The sequence below is a fragment of the Alosa pseudoharengus genome, unplaced genomic scaffold (genome assembly GCF_046254945.1).
Source record: "Alosa pseudoharengus isolate Yale_2024_CS ecotype anadromous, Long Island Sound unplaced genomic scaffold, YU_APseudo_1.1 YU_APseudo_1.1_scf_8, whole genome shotgun sequence".
NCBI classification, from domain to species: domain Eukaryota; kingdom Metazoa; phylum Chordata; class Actinopteri; order Clupeiformes; family Clupeidae; genus Alosa; species Alosa pseudoharengus.
The window spans coordinates 37,111,617-37,137,783 of record NW_027468870.1 but is presented as its reverse complement, the minus strand read 5'-3'; the positions used below and the strand labels follow the sequence as shown (position 1 = coordinate 37,137,783).

The window sequence follows — 26,167 nt, the reverse complement described above, 5'->3', positions numbered from 1 at the left end:
GGCAGCAGCTTTTTGTGTGTTGAATATTGAATGGAATATTATGTGTATGTAAATGAGCCATTTTCTAATGAAATATGCAATAATTTGATTAAAAAACCAACAGAGCAAAAAACAACTTATTAACAACAGACATAAAGTTAACCAATGATGTTTGTATTTAAAAGTAATCAAAATATAAATAACCATCATCAACAGCAATGTCTAATAGGGAAAGTAAGAGTATGTATGTGTGTGTATGTGTATGCCAAAGTCATATGATGTTTAAGAGATAAAGAAAGAGAAGGTGCCAGTGGAAGATGGATCATCCAAAGGTGCCTGCAATATTTGCCAAACAGAAAAGTGTCCAAATCAAGAGAGAGAACAACCCCTTAAATACCACACACCCTCACCAGGTGTGCATGATTAGTTAGTGTGCATTGGCCTGAAGGGGTGTGTGTGTGTGTGTGTGTGTGTGTGCATTTGTATGCCAACATTCCCAAGCGGTAAACGGTAATCATCAGGGTCCAAGCATTCAGTCAGCAGTCCATTCAGTGTTCAAATCGATTAATATCTTCTAGAAATTTTCTCATGTTTCATTCAGATATGGTGCCTGGCACTGGCATTCCCAATGACCCACATGATGTCTGATAAACGCAGACAGCAGGCTGTACCAAAGTGCGATTACAACCAGGAATAGCCAGGGTGAATAGCGAGATAAATTCCTGGCAAGGTGACAGGTGGTTTCCGTAACAATAAATAAGCCTGTTTGGTTTCACTATAGTTTCGGTCTTTGATGCTGGTGTTTAGTCTGGCAAAGTTTAGGTGGATTTACATTTTAAAGGGTAGCCCATTGCTACAATAAAAAAAACAATACTTTATGCAATACTTTTACTCTTACCTTTACTAGGGTTGCACAGACATAGTTTCTATATTCCTATTGTAATCTTAATCTAATCAATCTATATTTGCAGCTATATGCTGCAACACTGAAGATTCAGCAATGATAATCAAATGATGTCAAAAACATAACATATCAGTGAGAAGTTCCAATCTAGTAGGCTACTTTCACTTTGACACAACTCAACTCTAACACTTTTTATGAAAGATTTTTTTATGACAGACTCCCTCTTATTATGGTGAATTTGTAATTTTTTTGTAGGCTATTTTTGCTATATGCAGTCCTTGAGCCAGAGGAGTTGGTCGGTACCATCTGAGGGGAGTAAGTCTCATAGTGAATTTTGGTGAGGTATACCACTCTAGAGTTACGTGATGGTATTGCATTGGTAGCTTTTTGTTTATCACCCATATGTCTATTATATGCTTATGCAGGGATATGCTACAAATCTTAACTAATAGATAGCCCCACAAAACCTCCACAGCTGATTATTTACATTATGTCAATACTATTTTGTATTGGAAGTTTTCTGAAATATTATGTATAAGTGTGTAAATGTGCAATGAGCCAAAATAATAGATTTTTGGCTGTGGCTGTTGGCAGTGTTTTGATTTATTCAAAATACCCAAATTCAACAACACCCACTGTAATGACATTTCACTCTAATATGTGCAAAATAAAAACCTCTACTTAAAATGTATGCAAAATATTTCATATTTTAATAGATAATGAATAATTTACATATAATATATACAATTTCAGAAAAGTTGCGATACAAAAAAATATTGAATTAATGTAAATAATCAGCTGTTGAAATTTTGTGCGGATATCTAAATTTTTTAGCTTCACATGTAAGATGTGAGACAAAAAGAGGCTGATAAAAACACAAAAAGCTGCCCCAAATGCAATGCTATCACATATTTTCTAATCCTAGGCTGGAATACCTTGTCAAAAATCTCTATGTGACTTATTCCCCAAAATGAGGGGGTCTGGCTCAAGGACTAATGGTCATCCACCAACAACAAGGATCATCTGGCAACAACATTGCTTTTGGCTATCTTCTCCAGCTACACATGTGACTGCACTGTTATGGCCCATTTCTCGTAAGTCCGATCATATCAATACAATATGTCAGGAACACAATGTGCCAAAACAGGAGGAAGAAAGGAGTGATCTGGTGAAGTTAGGTGCTTTCCATGATGGACCAGTAGGCTATATAAGGGTTGATGAAAGTAAAACTTTTCAAACAGTTCAGTTAGAGGAAGTCATTGTGTGCATCCCATAGAAAAAAATCTAGGAGTGTGCGGACTTGGACGTTTCAGTCATGGCAGCCACTGGGATCCTCCCAACGGTAAGATTTTGTCATATCAGTTTATCATTGCATTTAGTGCATCGCGAATTAAATGTCAGTGGTTATGTTTACACTTGTCAAGTTACACCAAGTGAAGTGAAGTGAATATAGTTTAACTGTATGTAACAGTTAATTCTGAGGGGGGCATCCAAATATAACCTGACACGGAGTTCAGTTGAATCCTTGCTCAAGAAGTTTATTTTCTGTTCTCAGCATACAACAAGTTTTGCTAAAGGGCTGCTCACATTACTGATTGGCGGAACTAAAACTCTCAACCTAGAACTCTATTCACCTTATTCACATAGTGGCCATAGTGTAAACCAAAATAAGGGCTACAGTGTAGCTCCACTGACTATATGTTTTTTGTTATGAAAATGAATTACATTTTCTTTACTGTTGTGAAAATGAATTCTGTTGAGAGTCTTATCACATGTTCTCATGTTAGGTTTTTACTAACTGCGCAGTTTAAAATAAGCGCACTTTCACTTTTACTTTTTCTCTCTTTCTCTCAATAGCCATCTGTTTACCAGGCATGTAACCCTGCTTGCACTCCAGCTGCATCACCCAGCCCTGTTCAGTACTATACCGCCTTAAAACATGCCACTCATGCCTCCCTGGGGGTCATAAGGGCGTCTTCATCCTCCCCTGGTCATTTTCCAGTCACTGTCATGAATGGCTCCGATGGCAAGGCGGTTCACCTGGTGGTAAAGGGCACACATACAATTGTCCAACTGCAGACGCAGCTCAGAAAGGAAAGACCTGAATGGAGTGACATGAACCTGGCCTTCAATGGCAAGCCTGTGGTGGAAGATAAGTGCCTGAGAGACCTGGGAGTTAGAGAAGGATCCATGATTGTCACCTACCGCAGATGTCCTGGAGGCTAAAGAGGTTCCATTTCGTATGTGCGCGTGGTGGCGTAAAATGAAGAGTTGAACTGTTGGACCAGCCTGCTGTGCAGTTCTACACAAATTGGCAATCATAATTTTATGCTATTATAATATATAGCATTATTTCTATACAAAGTGCCAATCATAATGCTATACTATTGTACCAATTACAAACTGTGAAGCAGAAATAACTTTATTAGTTCATCAGCACTAAAATGAAGAAACTTGATCTAAATTCATGATGTATCCTGTGTGTACACTGTAGATTGATTTCAAGAGGCAAACCATTGTATCTTTTTTCCCTTTTTTAACCCTTTGTTCAATAGAGTCTAATGGATTATGGATTAAAATATTTACTTATATTTATCATGGAGCACAATAAACTATTGTATTAATCTTACCTAATTAATAAAAGCTTTGCTACTGAGTCAGACTGAATTTTACTGCCAAATACAGTCCCATTGTTTACACAGGGGTTTACATTATCTGGGCAGTGTCCCATAGGCAGTAGTCTGTGTTGTTATACTGCCATCTTCTGGTCTATATAGTCTCTGAGTAGTGGTGTTTAATCTCATGGATGCCCTGTGATTTTCCCAATAAATACCACTGCACTTTCCACTATAGTTTTCCATAAGGTAAGACTGGGTACATGGGAGGACTAGCATACTTTTATGAACAAAAAACATAGTGAATTCAAACATTTACTAGTTAGAATGCACATAAAACTGAATATAAAGTAGTTCAATCTAATCTCTGGCAGCTACAACAGTTACATGCTGCTGACACTGATGCTTCAGAAATGATAATCAAATGATGTGATGTAATAATAGCATGTCAATGAGAAGGTCCAAACCAGTACCTTTACTTTTACACTACAGCTCTGATTTAGGTACTTTTTAGGAAATATTTTTTTTATGCAGGACTTCATCTTGTTGTAGTGAATATGTATAATTCTGTGAAAGGTCATCCACCACCAACAAGGATCATCTGGCTACAACATTGCTTTTGCTTACCTCCACCAGCCACACACGGGCACGTGATTGCACACAATCTATTTCCCGAAAATTAGACCATATCGACACAGCAGCTCCGAGACAATGACAAACCACTGTGACAGGAGGAGAAGAAGGGATGGGCGTCTGGTTAGTCAGGTGATTTACTTGATGAACAGTAGCTTATATTAGGGTCATATACAGTTCATACTTTATAACAGTTCAGTTACAAAAACTCATTATGCACACCCCATTCTAGAAAGAATCTATTCATGGGTTTCAATCAGGTCCCTTTTCACAGGTGTATTAATCAAGTAGCCTACCATGCAATCTGCATTCATAATCTAGATGCTTGTTTTTATACACTGTGGAAAGGGACCTGATGAAATCCATGAATAAGTGTGCAGACTCCTTTTTGAAGAAGATTAAAAAAAAAACATGCCAACCATCACTTTGAACCCGATAAAAAAAATCACAAGAATCACAGCAATCTACAGTGGGTATCAGTTAAGTTTGGACCGGTTCCTGTATGAATCACGCACCCCATTTTCTCGGCAGAAATGGTACAAACTAGTCCAGTGGACAGAAAAGTGAACCCGGAAATGTTGAGTACACCAAAGTTTTATGATGGAAATATATAGTATGGCAGGGCTCTTCAATTGGCGGACCCGGCCCGCGAGGTCATTTGTACTGGCCCTTTAAAAAAAATGTAATCTCTAGCAAGCGCATGAGCTGTTGTCCATTCTTGCATCTCTCACTCGCTTTAGTCCTGCAGCCACTGCACCTCAGCCCATTGAACAAGTTAGGCTAAATTACAATTCATTACATTTGTACATTTATAAGCTGAACGTAAGTGCCATAGTTTAGTTTCAACCTAAATTGACACGTTGGAGTTTATCTACTAATATTTAACAGGTTGCACCACACAAATAGTTTCTGTCAACAATATCGCAAAAAAACACGGGCACAATTTCTGCAAAACTTGGTGGAAAGGTGGAGCAGATATCCGACTCAAAGGGAATTTCAAAGTATTTCTATATAGTAGCCTGGCTATTGCCGATGTCCTTCATTTCTTCACGTCTTACAACATAAACAAATGCAATTATAGACTAGCGAAGTCTGAAATGAGCCTGTCTAAAAGCCTCTTGGAAATCATGTGGCATGTTCCATTAAATGCGCACTCAATTGCGATTCGAAGCAAAAAGTATGATAGCCTAACGAAGGTAAATTGCATATTTGTAAATGGCGACGGCAAAACGTTAAAGTGAATCGTAGACTTTATAATAAAGAAAGTAAAGGAGATGATTTGCACCTCCGTTCACCAAATAAAGGCCGTGGTTGTGTTTCTACAATATGTTGGCACAAAACGTAATTTCTGTCAGAAACCAAGTAGGCTAAACGTTTTCATTGTCATCGTGAACTATGACGATGCCCATGTTCAGTAGGCTATGTGTTTCATTTATTCAAGCAGTGACATTTGGTTTAATGCATGGGGTAACGTGAGGTGCGTCAGAAAAAAGATGGGCCTGTCCCTCTCAAAACATGTTAAAATAGCGTGATTAGCAACCAGAAAATAAAAAAAATCCCGGGGGAGACACCCCCGGACACCCGTGTTATTATTATTAGGCTATTATGACTGGCCTGCCCCCACTGCTAAAATAAATCTAGGGGTCACGGTCATCTCAAAAATGGTGGGAACGTCAAATGTAACAAGTAGGCCTATTCATGGGTTTCATCAGGTCCCTTTCCACAGGTGTATAAAATCAAGCACCTTGATTATCAATGCAGGCTGCATGGTGCTTTGATACACCTGTGGAAAGGGACCTGATGAAACCCATGAATAGGCCTACTTCAGAAGTCAGAAGAGCTACATATGCGACTGATTACACATTTAATTCACCTGAACAGTTTTTGAATCCTGTTTGTACTCACTGGAAATCTTGGACCTAGCAGTTACTGTGCAAAGCACAGATTCCATTTGTGTTATGTTATCACAGATTTCATTCCATATTAGCCACCATCAACCAGCCAATGATGTTGTTATGCATGTACAAAATACAACATTTGAACACCCATATTGCTGCTGTTGTAATTCATTGTATACAGCTGTTAATGTAATTACTCATATTTCAAGCCGCATTTCTCCGGCCCCTCAGTTGTGATGCTTTTCATGAACTGGCCCCCATTACAAACTAATTGAATAGCCCTGTAGTATGGGTTCCCAGCATGCAGAAACTGCCGGATGCTAATTTGCATATGTTGGGCAATTTGTGTAATTGAGCTAATTAGTATAAATTAGCATAATCACCTATATTGATCATATTATAAGAGCTGCTTGGCCAAAATGGACCATGTTAGTATGTTTTTAGGGGTTACTGGAGATGCTGAGTCCATATCTGACATTTTCAAGATTCAAAATCACTATTTAAACTTGGTTTGGTCACGTTTTTACTCTCATTAAGCTGATTTTGCTGAGTTTTTGGGGGCGATTTAGACGGATTTTTGGAGGATAAAAATGTTCAGTGTTTAGGAATAATTTGGATCCTCAAGTTATTTCTGAATTCCACAATAATTTTGGGAATAGCTATTCACTGGCCCTCTGCTGTGACTCACAATTGAGTAACAAAGGGAAGAACTAGCCTCTACTACTCCTCACTGTCCTCATCTGTTGTCCTGTCGCCATCTTCTCCAGACTCTTCATCCCTGTCCTTCTGCTGTTTTTGCTGTGTAAATATATTGCCACATGTAACATCACTGCCTTTGCAGAAACAATAATTAGTACAGGCCAGGCCAAGCTGCACTTTACAGATACATGTATACACAGTTTTAACCCAGCTTTGCAGTTACAGCTGATAACATCTAACAAATCAGGAGGAGCAACAGGACTTGAATCGAGGGTGGGCAAGTTCCTCTCCTTTCTTCATACCGGTCTTCTAACTCCCTCCAAACGCGGTGATATCCACAGCCGGTGGATCAGGACGGCCTGCTGCTTTCCAAAGCAGCACCTGTAGATGGGCACGTTTTTCATGGAGACGCAAGTTGCGTTCTGTAGGAGACAGTGTCTTCAGTGCTGGAGGAGCCGGGAGTGGGAGACCTCACCGCCAGGGATGAATTACTGCACGGGCCTACCGGGCCCAGCCCAGGGGCCCAAGGGGTCAGGGGGCCCTGAAGCCCAAGCCTTTGCATGAACTCATTGTCTCAATATCAACACATCAGGATGTAGGCTATGAATCTGATTGAATTTAGTATTGGCCATCCCCAAAATGCAAAATCACATCAAACAAATTAAAACATTTCTGAGGAAGGACCTCCAAACCCCCCTTCCACATATGCAACAATTAATGGGGGGCCCTTAATACATCTGGGCCCAGGGGCCCGAAAGGTCATAATCCGTCCATGCTCACCGCTAGGTGGAGGCCCAAGCAAAAGGATCCGAAGAGAACCCTTGTAAGGGGTACTAAAAAGCTTACAGAGGCCTTCAGTAGAAGCCGCAGGAGGAGACCTGCCGTCGCCTGGGCCTAGCTACGGGAGAAATGCTTGCCTGAAGAGGGTTTTGATGCAGTGGCCACGGCGGAGAAGGACTTCACGTGACTGGGAGAGCGGTCTGAGGAAGCGGCCTTGGAAAATAAGGTAGGGACGCTGGCCTGGGCGCTGACTTCACCGAGAGAAGACCTTGAGCCCCTGCCCCCGCCGGACAGCTTTAGGCTGGAGTTGCCGGTGGCCCTGGCTGCGGAGCAGAGCAGAGGTGGAGTGGATGGACGGTTGGCGGAGCCTGTTCAAGTCGGCCTGTTCGCCGGTGCTCTTTAGAAAAATAAGGGGAAAAAAGTTTGTTGTGTGAAATCCGATGGCACGAGCCAGAGAGAAGGTCTAGGCCTTGGCGCGATCGTGGCGGTGTGGAGCGGCCGGAAAAGCGGAGGACAGCTCTGCGACAAGGCAGCAGAGGAGGGACGCCAACGTCGGTAGCTGTAGCTGTAGCTGTGCGCAGCGTGGTCCGGCTGCGATGGAACTGGAGTCTGCTACCCCGACTGGCGAGATGACGGAGTGGAGCATCGGAGGTGCAGCGCCAGTTACGGTGCTCAGCGCCGGGGAGTCTGTGGCAGTGGAGGCTAGGCCCCGCCAGGTGTTGGAGGAACGGTGGTGCACACTGCGAAAGTGCGACCTGAGGGTGTTCTCTGAAGGGAGCTGGGGACGAGAGGCGACAGACCAGGTGACTGCTAGCACGCCCCGCATTGGGCCACTGGTGGTTGTGGTTCCCCAGGGTGAGTAGGGCTCTTGCGGTGTGTGCACCCCACCTGCTGTGTGGCAGTGCCAGAGACTAATTGCTGGACTGAATGTGGGAACGCCCGTGCCGAGGATGGCAATGGCTTGTTGGGGGAGCTGTGCAACGCCAGCGTGCTGGACTGTGCTTGAGATTGCCACGATGTTTCGCGCTGGGGATTCTGGGACAACTGAATGATCATCTCAATACCAATGTTTCCCAAAAGGCTTGTCCCAATGAGAACAGTATTACCTTAAACACACATGAGGAAACTGAACAGTCCAATCAGTAGACAAGGATAAGCTAGCCAACTATGCTACTTTGTTTACAATATTTCCAGGCTTCAACCAGACAGCTAAATGTGGTAGAGTTGTAATAGAAATAGTAGGCCTAAGCTATAGGCTAATCTGCATAAAGTGTGCTGTCATAAATATCAGACATTCAGTATTCTCTCTTTTTATATCAGGATATAAAATAATGCAGATATATTATATTGTAATCCTCTGGTATTCTAAGGTAGGCTATTGAAATGTCTAACCCCCCCTCCAAAAAAAGAAAAATTGAGGTTTGTATCAAACCGTGGGTCAAAAAATTATGATACGAATCGAATTATTAGGTTGGTGTATCGTTACAGCCCTACTGTATAAGTATAGGTATACATACTTTTTTGATCCTGTGAGGGAAATTTGGTCTCTGCATTTAACCCAATCGGTGAATTAGTGAAACACAAACAGCACACAGTGAACACACAGTGAGGTGAAGCACACACTAATCCCGGCGCAGTGAGCTGCCTGCTACAACGGTGGCGCTCGGGGAGCAGTGAGGGGTTAGGTGCCTCCGGTTACAAGTCCAGAGTACTAACCAGTGGGCCACGGCTGCCCACTGTATATCGCTACAGCCTTATCCTCCAAAAATCTGTCTAAATTGTACCAAAAAACTCAGCAAAATCAGCTTAATGAGAGTAAAATGTGACCAAACCAAGTTTAAATAGTGATTTTGAATCTTGAAAATGTCAGATATGGACTCAGCATCTCCAGTAACCCCTACAAACATACTAACATTTTCCATTTTGGCCAAGCAGCTCTTATAATATGATCAATATAGGCTATTATGCTAATTTATGCTAATTAGCTCAATTACACAAATTGCCCAACATATGCAAATTAGCATCCGGCAGTTTCTGCATGCTGGGAACCCATACTATATATTTCCATCATAAAACTTTGGTGTACTCAACATTTCCGGGTCCACAATGGGGCTCTATGGGCTGTCCACCGGACTAAACTGCAGTTGACCCAAACAACCACCAGGTGGCTCTTGGGAGTTCTGCCACTACTATTTTTGATGCGACTTGACTTACTGCTTCCATGACGCATCCAGTTTCCAAGAATCACAGCAATCTACAGTATCAGTCCAGTAAATGTGAGCACTACAATTAGACACCCCCCAACACAATGCTTGTCTCACAGCTATTCCCATTAGGCTGACATATATTTTGCAAAACCAAACAAACAGCATGCTTTAAGATAATCATTCAATGTATAAGTTAGTTAGAATTGTTAGGTTTCTGTTTTGCTTATAGTGTGACTTTCCATTGAATCAAGAAACTCTTGACATAAATTTAGGCCGACATAGTGAACAGAGATGTTAATTAAATATGCAGTCAGAACACTGTTGCGCTATCCGACAAAATATTATTTTTGGGCACCGCTAGTCTGAGATACACAACTCCCATTGACTATCATTCAACACATCAAAACAATACTTCTAAAATGTGCGCTGCACTGCACTAGGAAATCTGTTTCACTCTGTGGGCATGTAAATGGTGTAAGGCCCCAAAAAAATCACATTGGGGTCACCACTTGTAAGGAGAGAAATTGGCCCAAACAAAGCGCGCTTCTCACAAAGGGAGAGTTTGCATTGGCCACTCACCTTTTCACGTGTATGAACAATGGACAGACTGGTGAAGAGTTAAATGGTAATGTTATTATTACAAACTCGATTAATCTGACTCCATTTAATTAATAATTTGTATCTCGAATCAATTACCAAGTAACTAGTTTATCAGCTATGAAGAGCATGGCATGGCATACTACGAGAATTAGAGATATTCATGGTTTCATCAGGTCCTTTCCACAGGTGTATAAAATCAAGCACCTTAATTATCAATGCAGACTGCATGGTGCTTGATTAATACACCTGTGGAAAGGGACTTGATGAAACCCATGAATACCATTGGTAAACAGATTAATAATTTATTTAGGCACCAAGCCTTAAAAGTAAATGTAATCAATATCACTTCAGTTGAATGTAAAAGTAAACTTACATAGTCTACTGTAACAAAGTAAAGTAACAAAGGAAACTTAACCAACTCACAGATGTAAACTTAACAAATCAGCAAGTTAAGAATAACAGATACACCAGATAAAAAACAGTATACCAAATAAGATTACAAACCCAAATATTAAAGGATAAAAAGAGAGGGGGAATGAGTAAAAGGGATAGAGAGAAATACAGAGAGAGGAAGACAAAGGAAGACAGAGAGAGAGGGGGAGAGAGAGAGGGGCTGAGAGGTCAGAGTAAAGGCAAAAGAACAAAGACAAAAAAGAGACCTTATCTCCAAGAGCTATCCTAATTTAAGTTCAACACTTTTGAATATTCAAGACCCTCCCATCTGGCTTGCAGGTCATTGGATAGCTGGTGGGATAGGTGTGGGTGTGAGGCTTGTGGTTCTCACGATAGTGTAGTTGTTAATCTACAACTAAGCACAAATACATTAAATTGTGATGAAACCATGATCAGACTGTTGCTCACATTACAAGTATTAATTAATATAGACCAAACATGAATGTATTATTCACAAAATAAATTGACAGTGATTTCAGAGGTAACCTAGACTAGAAATCTAGACACACCCTAGTGGCAGCAAATTATATTTGCTGCCAGGGCTAGTCTAGCAAGGCCAATCAAATCGTGTATAGAGTCGTTAGGCGGGCTTAACATAATGATTGATGGCAGAGTTGCAACGGTTTAGCTTGAATTCCCTGATACTTGAAAACAAAGAAGATGGATGTTGCTGTTGGCGAACAATGTGACACGAGTTACTGTAAGCTTTTTTTTAAGTTGGCAAAAGTTTAAACTAGCCAACTAACTCCGCTGGTAGGAAAACGCATGGGACTCATAGCGCTGTCCTATTGCGTGCAGAGGGAATTTGAAAGACAACCGATTATCCCGCCCCTCGGACTGAGCACTGTGAACGGTGAGTGCCCAGACCCTACATTTTAATGTGGGTCTGGCTCGTCAGGCTAGAGGTAACCAATACTGTATGATAATTAGTTTGGCCTTAGAGTAATTAGAGTTATATGTAGGAATGTTACATGTAAGAGTTACATGTAGGAATGTCCTTTGATTGTAATGGGGGTAGCCATGTGGCAGACCTTCACGGCTTTGTCCTGAAATATTGGCCTTGCAACTGCAAAAGGTATTCTTTAGAAATGCAAAAAGAGTTGGCCAAAAAGCTGGTCTGCAGTGATTTTCCTAGCTTTCTTCCTCATTCTGTCAGTGTATATTTTGGACAGGTGTTTTGGGGGTTTTCCCACTATTTTGCTAGCCATGACACTATCCTGTTAAGCTTGTTCTTGGATTTGCAGCTTAAATGGCCAAACCAAGCAGAGAGGTGAAAGGTTAAAAACACTGTCAATGTGTGTGGTGTATACAGTAAACAGTATACAGTCAGTAATCTGAGCACTGACCCCCAGACAGCTCAGTCTTCTGAGACTGAGTCGTTGTGAGCATTTCTTATAATAAGGAAAATAAGAGTATGTATGTATGTGTGTGTGTATGTGTATGCCAAAGTCATATGATGTTTAAGAGATAAAGAAAGAGAAAGTACCAGTGGGAGAGAGCTCATCCAAAGGTGCCTGCAACAGAGAAACACTGTGTCTCAGATCTCAGATTAAATCGAACACCAACTCCATGCACTTAATGGAAATGACGATAGCAACATTTACCGGTATATAGGCCTATAACTTCATTAGTGTCCTCTACTTGACAGTGACATGGTCGTACTGTGTAAAAACATGAACAGTTTGTTATAACTTGCTTGTACATCTGTAAAATTTGTTGTCCACTCCTGCTGCTCCAGATTTCTCAACAGCGATTATCCCGAGTTTTAAAATGCTCACTCCCCTTCCACTATATAGCCAAGATGGTATGAGTGCACCATCAGGGGACTAGCAGGGCACTTTATGTCGTCGGAATCTTCAGTGGGAATGCACTGAAATTAGTTATTGGAAGTGCAGAAGTATATGCCATCTGAGACTCAGCCAGGATGCACCTAACAGAAAAATGCCCAAATCAAGAGAGAGAACAACCCCTTAAATACCACACCCTCACCAGGTGTGCACGATTAGTTAATTAGTCAGGCCAGGTCTGCATTGCCCATGTACTGGCATGTCAGGCCTGAAGTGGGCACAGGGGGTCATAACAAACCCTCTCTGACCAAACTGTTCTCAGATGCTTTCTGCTTTTCATCATTCTATTTGATTAACTTTTTGAACAGTTTTTAAGCTATTGTCCTTTTATGGTTTATTTAATATTATTTCCTGTTCTTTTCTTTGTTTATGTAAAGCTAATTGAATTACCTCTGTGTATGAAATGCGCTAATATAAATTTGCTTTGTGTGTGCATTTACATTACATTTATTCATTAAGCAGACACTGTTGTCAAAGTGACAAGGGATTACATAGTCCCCCTGAGCAATTGGGGTAAAGTGCCTTGCTCAAGGGCACAATGGTTGAAGCCAGGACTTGACAGGATTGAACCCACAACTTTCAGGATACTGCATGCTAGCCTTAACCACTACACTACCACCACCCTATGCATACATGTGTGCATGCATGTGTGCGTGCATGCATTTGTGTTTTCAAGCAAACATTCAAGCATTCAGTCAGCAGTCCACTAATGCTCAAATAGATTCATATCTTCTAGAATTTTTCTCATGTTTCATTCTCTTTACATTTCATTTCATTCTCTTTACATTCTCTGTTACATTTTGAACATTACGAATGAGATACAGATATGGTGCCTGGCACTGGCATTCCCAATGACCCACATGATTTCTGATAAACGCAGACAGCAGGCTGTACCAAGGTGTGTTTACAACCAGGCTGAATAGTGAGATGGCATGGCGATTTGGAAAGGTGACAGGTGGTTTCCTTAAAGGAGAATTCCGGTGAGATATTGACCTAAAGTGTATTGAAACATGATACCGAGTGTGAACGTATGTCTCATAGCCCATCTCGGCTTGTCCCCTGCACTCCAAAATCTGGCGCTAGTTAGCCGATGCTACCAACAGCTTTTTCAATTGTGGTGCTTCGGCATCGGGCTAGCCATGCAAATAAATCACTGTTTTACACCATTTACGAGGCTCAATGTATCTCCACACTTTATTGGTAGACTTCCGAGGGCCCTGACATTTAAAACGAGACATACTTTTTTCACTACTTTTTTCACTAAATACTTTTGTGTAGGGGAGAGCAGGATGTCATTATTTCTGAGGTGAATGAATGATTGCATACAGTAGGTAGGCTACGTGACCGCAGTAGGCCTGGCATCCCCTAGGGCCTAGGCTACCTCGCAAACTGCACCACCTCAGTTTCCAGGTGGTCCCGAGTTAGTGGATGCCTAATTATGCTGGGTGCAAAATCATCAGATGTTCCTCTCAGAGTAACCTCTTTGTGAACAAAAGTTATTTAAAGTGTTTTCTGCATAAGACATATCCTTTTTAACCATCTCTTCTATATCCCTCGCAACACTTCCCAAGGCCGCCATATCTAACAGGTATTTTTACCAAGTTAGCCTAAGATATGATGCGAGCTTCTAGGCCTCCTCAGATTAGCCTAAGAATAGGCTTCATTGAATAATGATCATCGAAATTTAAGACTAATTTCGGTATTTGTATTTTGATTTTTTTAAACCGATTAGGAAAACGGAAAACGGAAAAATACACTCCCAGGTCTCTCAGGCACTTATCTTCCATCACAGGCTTGCCATTGAAGGCCAGGTTCATGTCATTCCATTCAGGCCCTCCCTCGCTGTTGAGCTGCTTCTGCAGTTGGAGAACAGTATCTGTGCTCTTCACCACCAGATGAACTGCCTTGCCATCGGAGCCGTTCATGACAGTGACTGGAAAGGGACCAGGGTAGGATGAAGACGCCCTTATGACCCCCAGGGAAGCATGAGTGGTGTGTTTTAAGGCAGGGGTTCCGTTTCCGTTGTATTTTAAAACGGAAATCAAATAATCCTTCGTTTTATGTTTTGTTAATTTTCATTTCCGAAACGGAAATCGATTGGCCAGAAGATCCACTGACCGAGGAGGAAGAATTTAGAAAGAAATTGCCTAAATTAACCAACTTCTTCCAGTCGAAGAATTCTTCCACGGAAGAAAGTAATTTGGATAGCTCTTGTAGGCCTACTAGGCCTACAGCCTATTCTACTGATGATGATGATGATTATGATGTTGATCTAAGTGAAACAATCGTGAGGGATCACTGTCAAGTCCGCACTGGTGCTGTTGGTGCTGCCACGGACACCATTTCAGTAGCAGAAGCTTTGGGTGCAAACGAAACCAGTACGTGAGTAGCCCTAACACAATAGGCTACAGTTATCAGTGACAGAATATGCCTGGCCGGTAATTTTTTTCATCTACCAGCCACTTTGCCTAGTAGGCCAAAAAGTTAACTTTGACCCCTGCCTACTAGCCTGGGTTTTCCCATGCTGCCTTACGCGCGCAATTTTATTCACGCTGCTAGGCAGCCTGGATACCATGAAGCAAATTTTCGCCTCAGTTAGGGGACCAATCACAGAACGGAGGGAGGGCAGCAAGACGATGACGACACACCGAAGCCGTTATGAGCTACGTACAGACGCATTTGATAGACATTCGTAGCACCCAATAAACGACTCTGGGCATTCGTAAACCACGTTTCAAAATGAATGCCTAGTTCCCAGACCCCATCTCCAGTGTTGGGCAAGTTACTTCAAAATCATAATGTACTATGCATTACTTATTACTGTCATTTCAAAGTAATTTGTTACATTATAATATTACTGTCTCTGAATTGTAAGGCATTACACTACTATTGCATTACTTTTAAGTTACTTTCACCAAAATATCTAGAAATATGGATTTGCCATTCTAAATGCAGTTTATTACACTCAATGCAGCTTGCTCTTCCAATGGAGGGAGATGTGGTATAGCATAATAACTGAGCTAGGCTTAAGGCAACAGTAGAATGCAATAGGCGCAGTGCTCATAATGCAATACAAGGAACAATCATAGTCAGAATTTTGTTAAAAACCGACAAAAGGTCAAAGTCTGGTAAATTGTGATAGAAATACTGTAACTTTAAGGCCTAGGCATACTCATTAAAATCAATAGAGAGCCTACTATATTGTAAATCAAAGCTTAAAGGAACCGTATGTAAGATTGTGGCCAAAACGGGTACTACAATCACTTTCAAATTACTGTAGAGCGGTGTATCCCCTTCCCCTCCCCTCTGACTGGCAGAGTTGGCAACCGGATGACGAAACACTACTGACTTTGTGATTAGTAGATAGGTGGAGGGTGGCGCATTAGGCCAAAACACAACATGACAACATCAACATCAGTTGAGGGCTGCAACTTCACTTTTTAAATGACAATATCCTGGCCAGACTACTGTTGTCAGTGATATAAGTATTTGAAATGAACATGATTTCTTAATGTCTAGTGACATATCAGGGCAATTTTATGATTAATTGAAATATTTTTTTTACATACGGTTCCTTTAATAAAGACATGTCAAGATGGTGGCCTGCTGGCCATTTCGGTGCCCTAAGTGAGTGGCTTTGAGTGAGTGACATTTAAATGATAACTTAAACACCTAAAGTAAAATAAAAGGCCTATTATTTACAGACCATTACTGTGTATTTTTAAACATTAATTTCTGAAGAAATGCTGTTTTACTTATAAATGGTGCACTGTCACTTTAAGAGCATTGATCGATCTTTACGTTGTCATAATGCCCTTTTGCTAGCTCTTGTTTACAAGCCTTATTTGTTTGAGTTACATTGATAGCACAATATTAACAATAATATGCACAATGTTAAGTTGTTTTAAGCAACCTTCATTGCTTTGGAAATGGAAGTATATGACATGTTGCTTCACATTTCGTGAATACAAGTGAATTATGAGCCTGGTATCCACCTAGCTATCTGAATGGAATGCGTTTCAGTCGACTCAGCATATCATGTGCTTCATGTAGCCTAAATGCTTGGAAAACGAATGATTGAAGACCCACCAATTCTAGTACTACGTGGTGATTGAGAGAACCCAAAAGGTATCAAACTTGCATGTAACATCGTGTTAGTGCATTTTGACATTGTAAACGTTATTGATGAAGAGTGAAACGCAGTTTGCAGTAAAGCTACTATTCATTGGTTACATTTGGGTGCCCCCTCTGTCCTTTGGTGCCCAACGCAAAGTGCGTGATGCGCGTGGTGGGAGCGGTGGCACTGCCAGGCTACACAATCTTTTTCTGCATTTCTATCCCTTTATTCTCTTCAATTCAAGTTCACAGCACAAAGCTGGCATGCACAACAGCATAGTTTGTGTTTTATCAAGAATCAAAAAGATTAGCGTGGCACTACTTTAGATGTTTCATTAATTTACTTGTGCTATTTCGCGAGCTGAGAGATCTTTCGGTTTCGCACACAAAGTGCACTAACTATTATGTTCTTCATAGCCTTGTCTCTGACAAGCTGAAAATAATGAGCGTAGGCTTATGTCCATCCAGCAAATAGAGTCCGCCTGCGAGTCTGCTGCAGCCACAGTCATATTCAACCAGTATCAGGAGATAACGTTCTACTATTTTGCGCGGATTTTTTCTCCTCTGTTGTTCTCGCGTGGTGTTTGCGAATATGTATCAAAACAAAACAAGCACCTAATTTTGGGTTAAACTGCATTGTAACGCGCGTTACTGAAGTTTGTACCGAGTAAATATTACCCAATTTTTTTTTGTAATGCCTTACATTACCGCGTTACCGCAAACAGCAATATATTACAGTAATTACATTACTTTTGTAACGCATTACTCCCAACACTGCCCATCTCAATGAGATGAGGTCTGACGTTAGCCAGACTACCTGCTTACAGTATATGCCCATCTAACCAAGTAAAGCCCATGTTGTGGGGCCCACCTGGACGTGTTGGCTGGGTAGTCTGCTGTAGATAATTGACCCTTAGATCATAGTGCCACTTTTGAAGAGCTTAATAATGATAATGTAGTTAAAAAGATTTGGGTTCATTTGATGTTTAGGCCTACATGTTTTTTTTTCTGTAGTCCTGTATTCTATACAGATGAATCAATATGATACATGTTGGCCCCTACTATTAAGGAAAAGCCAATTCAATGACCTAAACAATATGTTTTCTAAAACTACATGTGGTATTTAAAGAGCTGCTATAGCAGCCATATTCCACTTCCTCTATGTTGTGTGTGTTTTGTATTGGTACTTTGGCATCGATGTCACGTGGACATAGGTGTCGTAATGAATTAATGGATACAGTATATGCACCTGGGCATAGGTATGGCGGCATAAAGGGACTTAGTAGGGAGAGCACATTTTTTTATTGACCGTGTCCTCGCATCCTTTATATGGAAACAACGCACTTTATTGCATTGTTGCAAATTGCACACACACTTTATGCCTGACCCTGCCATTGTCTTCCTTGTTGCTTGGATATTTTTATCTGGAGTTTTTTGGACAATAAAAGTCAGCTTCATCAAGGAATCTGCATTTGTTTCGAACAAGTCCACACAGTGGCAATCTCCCTATATTAGCCTCTCGTGGGAATATCAGTAGTCACACCACAGCTGCCATTAATAAAATGCCACTATTCAAAAGTTTAATAATGGCACCTACTAAATTGAAATCAACTACAGTGCAACAGGAAAGTTTTTTGACCCTTTTAGATTTTCCACATTTTGTTATGTTTCAGACTCATCTTAAACGGATTCAATTATTTTCTTCTCATCAATCTACACACAACACTTTATTACTCCACAAAAAGCAGGTGTTTGGAGTGTTTTGTAAATTTATAAAAAATAAAAGACTGAAATATCCCATTTACGCAAGTATTTGCATTCCACTTCTATCAATGGTCGTTGAGATGCTTTTACAACTTGATTGTCCCTATGTCCCATTCCCCATTGTGGATCAGAACAATGCAGAACAACTTTTTATTTTTATTTTCTCTAAACTCATGACCTCTCAGATGTATCTGTTGTGCTTGCATAAAGGAAATACTGGACATAAAGTAGTTGGAACTAGCTTCATCTCTGGCAGCTACAACAGTTACACACTGCTTACACACTGATGATTCAGCAATGATAATCAAATGATGTCATATCCAAACCAGTACCGCTACTTTTACACTACAGCTATGACTTAAGTACTTTTGATGAAAGTTTTTTTTTATGCAGGTTTTCCTCTTGTTCTTGGTGCATTTGTATATTTCTGTATTGGCTTAAGTAAAAGGTAATCCACCAACAACAAGGATTATCTGGCTACAACATTGCTTTTGCTTACCTCCCCCAGCCACACATGGGCACGTGATTGTGTATGGTCCATTTCCCGTAAAACAGACTGTATCAACACATATCAACTGGTCAGAAGCAGTGCCAAAACACGGTGACAGGAGCAGGAGAAAAGGATGGGCTTCTGGTTAGTTGCTTAGGAGCTTTCCAGTTGATGAATAGTATATAACAGTTCAGTTAGAAAGCCATTGTGCACATCCAATTGTAGAAAGAATCTAAAATTGTGCTGACTCCTGATTTTGAGAAGATTTTAAACAACCATGGGAACCTTAGCGGTAAGATTTTAATTCATGCATGTTTATCATTGAATATAGTGCATCACAGATAATAATATGACAATGTTTTACAAGTTACACCAAGTGAAGTGAAGTGAATGTAAAACAAACAGCATGCTTTAAGATAATCATTCAATTTGTAAGTCCATATAAGAGTTGGTATAAGAGTTGGAAAGTACGTTTTCTTTTTGGCTTAACTGACTTTCCACTGAATCAAGAAACTCTTATGACATAAGTTTACAGCATGAACAGAGATGTTAAAATTGTTCTGAAAATGAATGACATTTCCTTTTCTGTTGTGAAAATTAATTCTGTTGAGAGTCATACTGCATGATCTTCTCCCTCTTTTTGTCTTTCTCCATCTTTTCTTCTCATTTCTGGAACTGCCAACAGGAATTACATCAACCATTCCCTCATCAGCATGCTGCACAAATGGCATCACAGGTAAGGATTTACAAAATGTACTGTATTTATTAATGAATAGGTGTTTATTAACTGCACAGTCTAAAATAAGCACACTTTCACTCTCTCGCTCTCTCAATAGCTATCTGGGTACCAGGCATGTAACAACGCTTGCACTCCGACTGCACCACCCAGCCCTGATGACAATTCCGCCTTAAAGAATCCCTTAAAACAGTGGTTTTCAAAGTGGGGGCCGGCCCAGGCCACGAGGGGGTGACAGGGGGGCCTCAGCAAGTTGGAAGGAAAAATAAAAGCAACAAATAAATACATTTGAAAAATGTAAAATATACCTATTACTATGAGGGTTGTTATACAATGCCATTATAATAATTTGTCGCATATCTGAACATTATATTTTCCATTATAATGACTGGGAATAATAGTAGAATGATAGCTCTCATATAGCAGAAAGCCCCAAATGCAATTTTTACACACTGTATGCTCCATCGCAAAGTGCTTGCAGCTAAAATAATTATTAGGATTAGCTTAATGTATTTTTACATTTGCCGTAGTATTGTCGATGGGTTTAATAACACATCAAGGCATGGGCGGATTATGAACTTTCGGCCCCTGGGCCTAGATGTATTAAGGGCCCCACACTAATTGTCAGTAAATGTGGGAGGGGGGGTTTGGGGGTCCTCCCCCAGAATTTTTTTCATTTGTTTGATGTGATTTCCTGTATTCTGGTGCATTTTGGAGATGGCCAATACTAAATTCAGCCAGATTCATAGCCTACATCCTGATTTGTTGATATTGAGGCAATGATTCCATGCAAAGGCTTGGGCTTCAGGGCCCCCTGACCCCTTGGGCCCCTGGGCCTGGGCCCAGTAGGCCCGTGCAGTAATCCATCCCTGCATCAAGGGGGTCCTTGGCCAGAACCTAGTGGTATTTGGGGGGCCTTGTCGTGGAAAAGTTTGGGAACCCCTGCCTTAAAACACACCATTCATGCTTCCCTGGGGGTCATAAGGGCGTCTTCATCCTACCCTGGTCCCTTTCCAGTCACTGTCATGAACGGCTCCGATGGCAAGGCAGTTCATCTGGTGGTGAAGAGCACAGATACTGTTCTCCAACTGCAGAAGCAGCTCAACAGCGAGGGAGGGCCTGAATGGAATGACATGAACCTGGCCTTCAATGGCAAGCCTGTGATGGAAGATAAGTGCCTGAGAGACCTGGGAGTGAGAGAGGGATCCATGTTTGTCACCTACCGCAGATGTCCTGGAGGCTAAAGAGGTTCCATTTTGTATGTGCGCGTGGTGGCGTAAAATGAAGAGTTGAACTGTTGGACCAGCCTGCTGTGCAGTTCTACACAAATTGGCAATCCTATAATTCTATGCTAATAATATCATTATTTCTATACAAAGTGGCAATCATAATACTATACTATTGTACCAGTTACAGACTTTGAAGCAGAAATAACTTAGTTCATCAGCACTAAAATGAGGCCATGTAACCAACCTGATTAGAACTAGATGTACCGCAGAGCGGTACAAAATATGACCACCGCCCAGTCCAGCACATTTTTTCCACAAAAATAAATCACGCTGAAAGGCCTATATGATTCTAACTGTCTCACTAAATTGCATTATCCACACATACTCAATTCTCACTGATATCTGCTAGACAACAAGTACCAAAACATGATTAGTTCATAGATTTCACATGTAAAATTCATTTTATACAACCCCACCTCCATCTTGCCTGTTCATAATTCTGAGAAATTCTTGAATTGTGTGCATGTGTGCATGTTCATGTTTATGTTGTGTGTTGTGTTATGTGTGTGTGTGTGTGTGTGTGTGTGCGTGCGTGTGCGTGTGCGTGTGCGTGTGCGTGTGCGTGTGCGTGCGCTTGTGTGTGTGCCTGCGTATGTGCCTGTGCAAGCGTACATATGTCTACTGTGTGAGTATGTGTCATACGTATGATTACTGTGAATGTATGTGTGTGTGTGTGTATCTGTTTGTGCACATGTGTGTACATGAAATGGGTTAACATGACCCCTGGAGGCAAACATACGGAAAAAAATGGTCATCCTAGTCCCTACAGTTCTCAAGATATTCACAGAGAACTGTGTCTGCCCTACCCTCCTTTCGGGGGTCCAGTCCAGCGGGGGGGCTACAGATCAAAACGAAAAACGACGGTTCCATGCTATCCATGTGGGGTTACATGCCCACCAAGTTTTGTGTACCCCGGTCTTTCAGTGTCCCGGGAATCATTGTTGGTGTACGTCACTAAATGTACACATAAATTATTTTATTGTAAGGCCCCCCATGAACGAAAGTACACAAAACTTGGCATGCATTCGGAGGGTGTCATAATGATCCTACACTTTTAATTTCGTGCAGTTTTGCCCTTGTCAGCCAGAGATATTGTGATGAAAACACCTAATTTTTTGCTTTTTAATTTTTAACTAGGTGGCGCTATACATGAAATAAGTGGTAATGGGATGGGTTGAAATGCCCCGTTAAGACCAACATACATAAAAAAGGTGGACCTCCTAGGCCCTACGGTTCTCGAGATATTCACAGAAAACTGTCTCCGGCCACCTACAGGCCAGTTGGTGTATAGTAACATAAATTAATTTATTGTGTGGCCCCCCATGAACGGAATTCCACAAAATTTGGCGTGCATACAGAGGGTGTCATAATGATCATACACTTCCAATTTCGTGCAGTTTTGACTATGTTAGGTCACAGATACCTTCAATTACAACACCTCATTTTTACTTTTTTGTGTTTAACTAGGTGGCGCTATACATGAAATGAGTGGTTATGTAATGGGTTGACATGGCCCCTTGAGATCAACATATAAAAAAAAATGGTCCTCCTAAACCCTACGGTTCTCGAGATATTCACAGAAAACTGTGTCTGCCCTACCCTCCTTTCGGGGGGTCCAGTCCAGCGGGGGGGCTACAGATCAAAACGAAAAACGATGGTTCCATGCTATCCATGTGGGGTTACATGCCCACCAAGTTTCGTGTACCCCAGTCTTTCAGTGTCCCGGGACTCATTGACGGAAATTTGGGCATGCGAAAAAAAAAAAAAAAGAAAAAAAATCTGACTAAACCTACAAACAACTAGATGTACCGCAGAGCGGTACAAAATATGACCGCCGCCCAGTCCAGCACATTTTTTCCACAAAAAGAAATCACGCTGAAAGGCCTATATGATTCTAACTGTCTCACTAAATTGCATTATCCACACTCAATTCTCACTGGTATCTGCTAGACAACAAGTACCAAAACATGATTAGTTCATAGATTTCACATGTAAAATCCATTTTATACAACCCCACCTCCATCTTGCCTGTTTATAATTCTGAGAAATTCTTGATTGTTTGTGTTATGTTTATGTTATGTGTGTGTGTGTGTGTGTGAGTGTGTGTGTGTGTGTGTGTGTGTGCGTGTGTGCTTGTGTTTGTGCCTGCGTATGTGCCTGTGCATGCAAGCGTACATATGTCTACTGTGTGAGTATGTGTCATACGTATGATTACTGTGAATGTATGTGTGTGTGTGTGTGTATCTGTGCACATGTGTGCACATGAAATGGGTTAACATGACCCCTGGAGGCAAACATACAGAAAAAAATGGTCATCCTAGGCCCTACAGTTCTCAAGATATTCACAGAGAACTGTGTCTGCCCTACCCTCCTTTCGGGGGGTCCAGTCCAGCAGGGGGGCTACAGATCAAAACAAAAAATGACGGTTCCATGCTATCCATGTGGGGGTACATGCCCACCAAGTTTTGTGTACCCCGGTCTTTCAGTGTCCCGGGAATCCTTGTTGGTGTACGTCACTAAATGTACACATAAATTATTTTATTGTAAGGCCCCCCATGAACGAAAGTACACAAAACTTGGCATGCATTCGGAGGGTGTCATAATGATCCTACACTTTTAATTTCGTGCAGTTTTGACCTTGTCAGCCAGAGATATTGTGATGAAAACACCTAATTTTTTGCTTTTTCATTTTTAACTAGGTGGCGCTATACATAAAATAAGTGGTAATGGGATGGGTTGACATGCCCCCTTAAGACCAACATACATAAAAAAGGTGGACCTCCTAGGCCCTACGGTTATCGAGATATTCACAGAAAACTGTCTCCGGCCACCTACAGGCCAGTTGGTGTATAGTAACATAAATGAATTTATTGTGTGGCCCCCCATGAACGGAATTCCACGAAACTTGGTGTGCATACAGAGGGTGTCATAATGATCCTACACTTCCAATTTTGTACAGTTTTGACTTTGTTAGGTCACAGATACCTTCAATTACAACACCTCATTTTTACTTTTTTGTGTTTAACTAGGTGGCGCTATACATGAAATGAGTGGTTATGGAATGGGTTGACATGGCCCCTTGAGATCATTTACAAAAAAAAAATGGTCCTCCTAAACCCTACGGTTTTCGAGATATTCACAGAAAACTGTGTCTGCCCTACCCTCCTTTCGGGGGGTCCAGTCCAGCGGGGGGGCTATAGATCAAAACGAAAAACGATGGTTCCATGCTATCTATGTGGGGTTACATGCCCACCAAGTTTCGTGTACCCCGGTCTTCGCTGCGCGGCGGTCATAATTACAACCTTCGCTGCGCGGCGGTCATAATTACATGTAGGCCTGAATTTATGATGCATCCTTAGTGTAGATTGATTTCAAGATGCATACCGTTTTATCTTTTTTTCCCCTTTTGTTTAATCCCTCTATTTCTTGCTACATGCAATACTGGATTAAAACATATTTACCCACAATTTACTTATCATGGAGCACAATAAGCAATTGTATTAATCTAATCAAATTAATAAAAGCTTTGCTACTGAGTCAGACTGAATCTTACTATATAGTCTTTTCATCCTGTGAGGGAAATTTGGTCTCTGCATTTATCCCAATCCGTGAATTAGTGAAACACACACAGCACACAGTGGGCACACAGTGAGGTGAAGCACACACATAATTCCAACGCAGTGAGCTGCCTGCTACAGCGGCGCTTGGGGAACAGTGAGGGGTTAGGTGCCTTGCTCAAAGGAACTTCAGCCGTCCCTACTGGTTGGGCTTCGAAATGGCTGCCCTCCGGTTACAAGTCCGAAGCCCTAACCAGTAGGCCACGGCTGCCAGATAGAGTCCCATTGTTTACATGGGGGTTTACATTATCAATGGGCAGTACCCTATTAGGCAGTAGCCTATGTTGTTATAATGCCATCTTATGGTCTATAGTCTCTGAGTAATAGTGTTTGATCTCATGGATGCCCTGCGATCTTCCCAATGTGCACTTTCCACTATTGTTTTCCATATGGTAAGACTGGGTACATGACTGCTAGCATCACTCAGGCAAGCCTGATGCTTTTTCTCTACAAAGCTCCCCCTAGCGTCTGTACGTGTCGATACAGGTGCAAGCCCTCACTCGGTCTGAAGCTCTTTTCCTTTTCTTTACATCTTCCATCAAGGGTTTTTGTTACTTCTTCGCCGGCTCTGCCATTATACACACGTTTGCAACAATCACTAGCGTTTCGTTAGCCTGCCTCTGTGCTGGGGATGCAGGATGTAAACAGATCCTGCTTCTCGCGATGTCTGAGACTGAGACTGAAGGTCGGCGGGTAGGATACACTGAACTTGCAAGTGGGATATTCTTCCTACAGGCAGTAGGGGCGGGGGAGAGAGTCTTCATTCGCCCTGTAATGAGTAATTTAACCATACAGACTTACGAAGATGATTAATTAACACAAAAATGTTGCCTGGTGTCCCTTTAATATAATAATAATTAATAATACTTTCATTATGAAGAAATAATTTACTAGTTAGAATGTATATAACACTGAATATAAAGTAGTTCAATCTAATCTTTGGCAGCTATGACAGTTATGCTGCTGACACTGATGCTTCAGCAATGATAATCAAATTATGTGTCAGTGAGATGGTCCAAACTAGTACTTTCACTTTTACACTACAGCTATAACTTAGATACTTTTTATGAATTTTTTTTTATGTAGGACTTTCTGTTGTTGTGGTGCATTTGTATACGGATCATCTGCAGGCTACAACATTGCTTTTGCTTACCTCCTTCAGACACATGAGATTGCACATGGCCCATTTCCTGTAAATCACACCATATCAACACATATCAGAAACAGTGCAAAGCACAGTGACAGAAGGGGAAAACGATGGGCTTGTGGTTAGTTGCTTTACTTGATGAACAGTATAGAAGGGGTTTCTAACAGTCTAACATTTCTTTTCAGTTTCGTCTAACAGTTCTATAACACAAAGACTGAAGAAAGTCATTGTGCACATCACATTACATTAAGAATCTAGAAGTGTTTAGAGTCTGCAGACTCACTTTTAAAGATTCAAACAACCATGGAAGTCATCTCTTTGAACCAGGTAAGATTTTCTCATGCCAGTTTATCATTGAATTTAATGCATCACGATAATGAACTGTACATGTAA

General features: G+C 41.2%; 2 long non-coding RNA genes across 2 annotated transcripts; both read left to right on the top strand.

Annotated features, from left to right (window-relative positions):
* Positions 1-1,748: 1,748 nt before the first annotated feature.
* Positions 1,749-3,539, top strand: LOC143111311 (uncharacterized). Its single transcript, XR_012984522.1, has 2 exons — positions 1,749-2,225; positions 2,741-3,539. It is a non-coding gene; the product is annotated as an uncharacterized LOC143111311 (long non-coding RNA).
* A 15,483-nt stretch (positions 3,540-19,022) lies between these two features.
* Positions 19,023-20,747, top strand: LOC143111798 (uncharacterized). The gene is made up of 3 exons (XR_012984616.1): positions 19,023-19,277; positions 19,671-19,721; positions 19,822-20,747. It is a non-coding gene; the product is annotated as an uncharacterized LOC143111798 (long non-coding RNA).
* Positions 20,748-26,167: the final 5,420 nt, after the last annotated feature.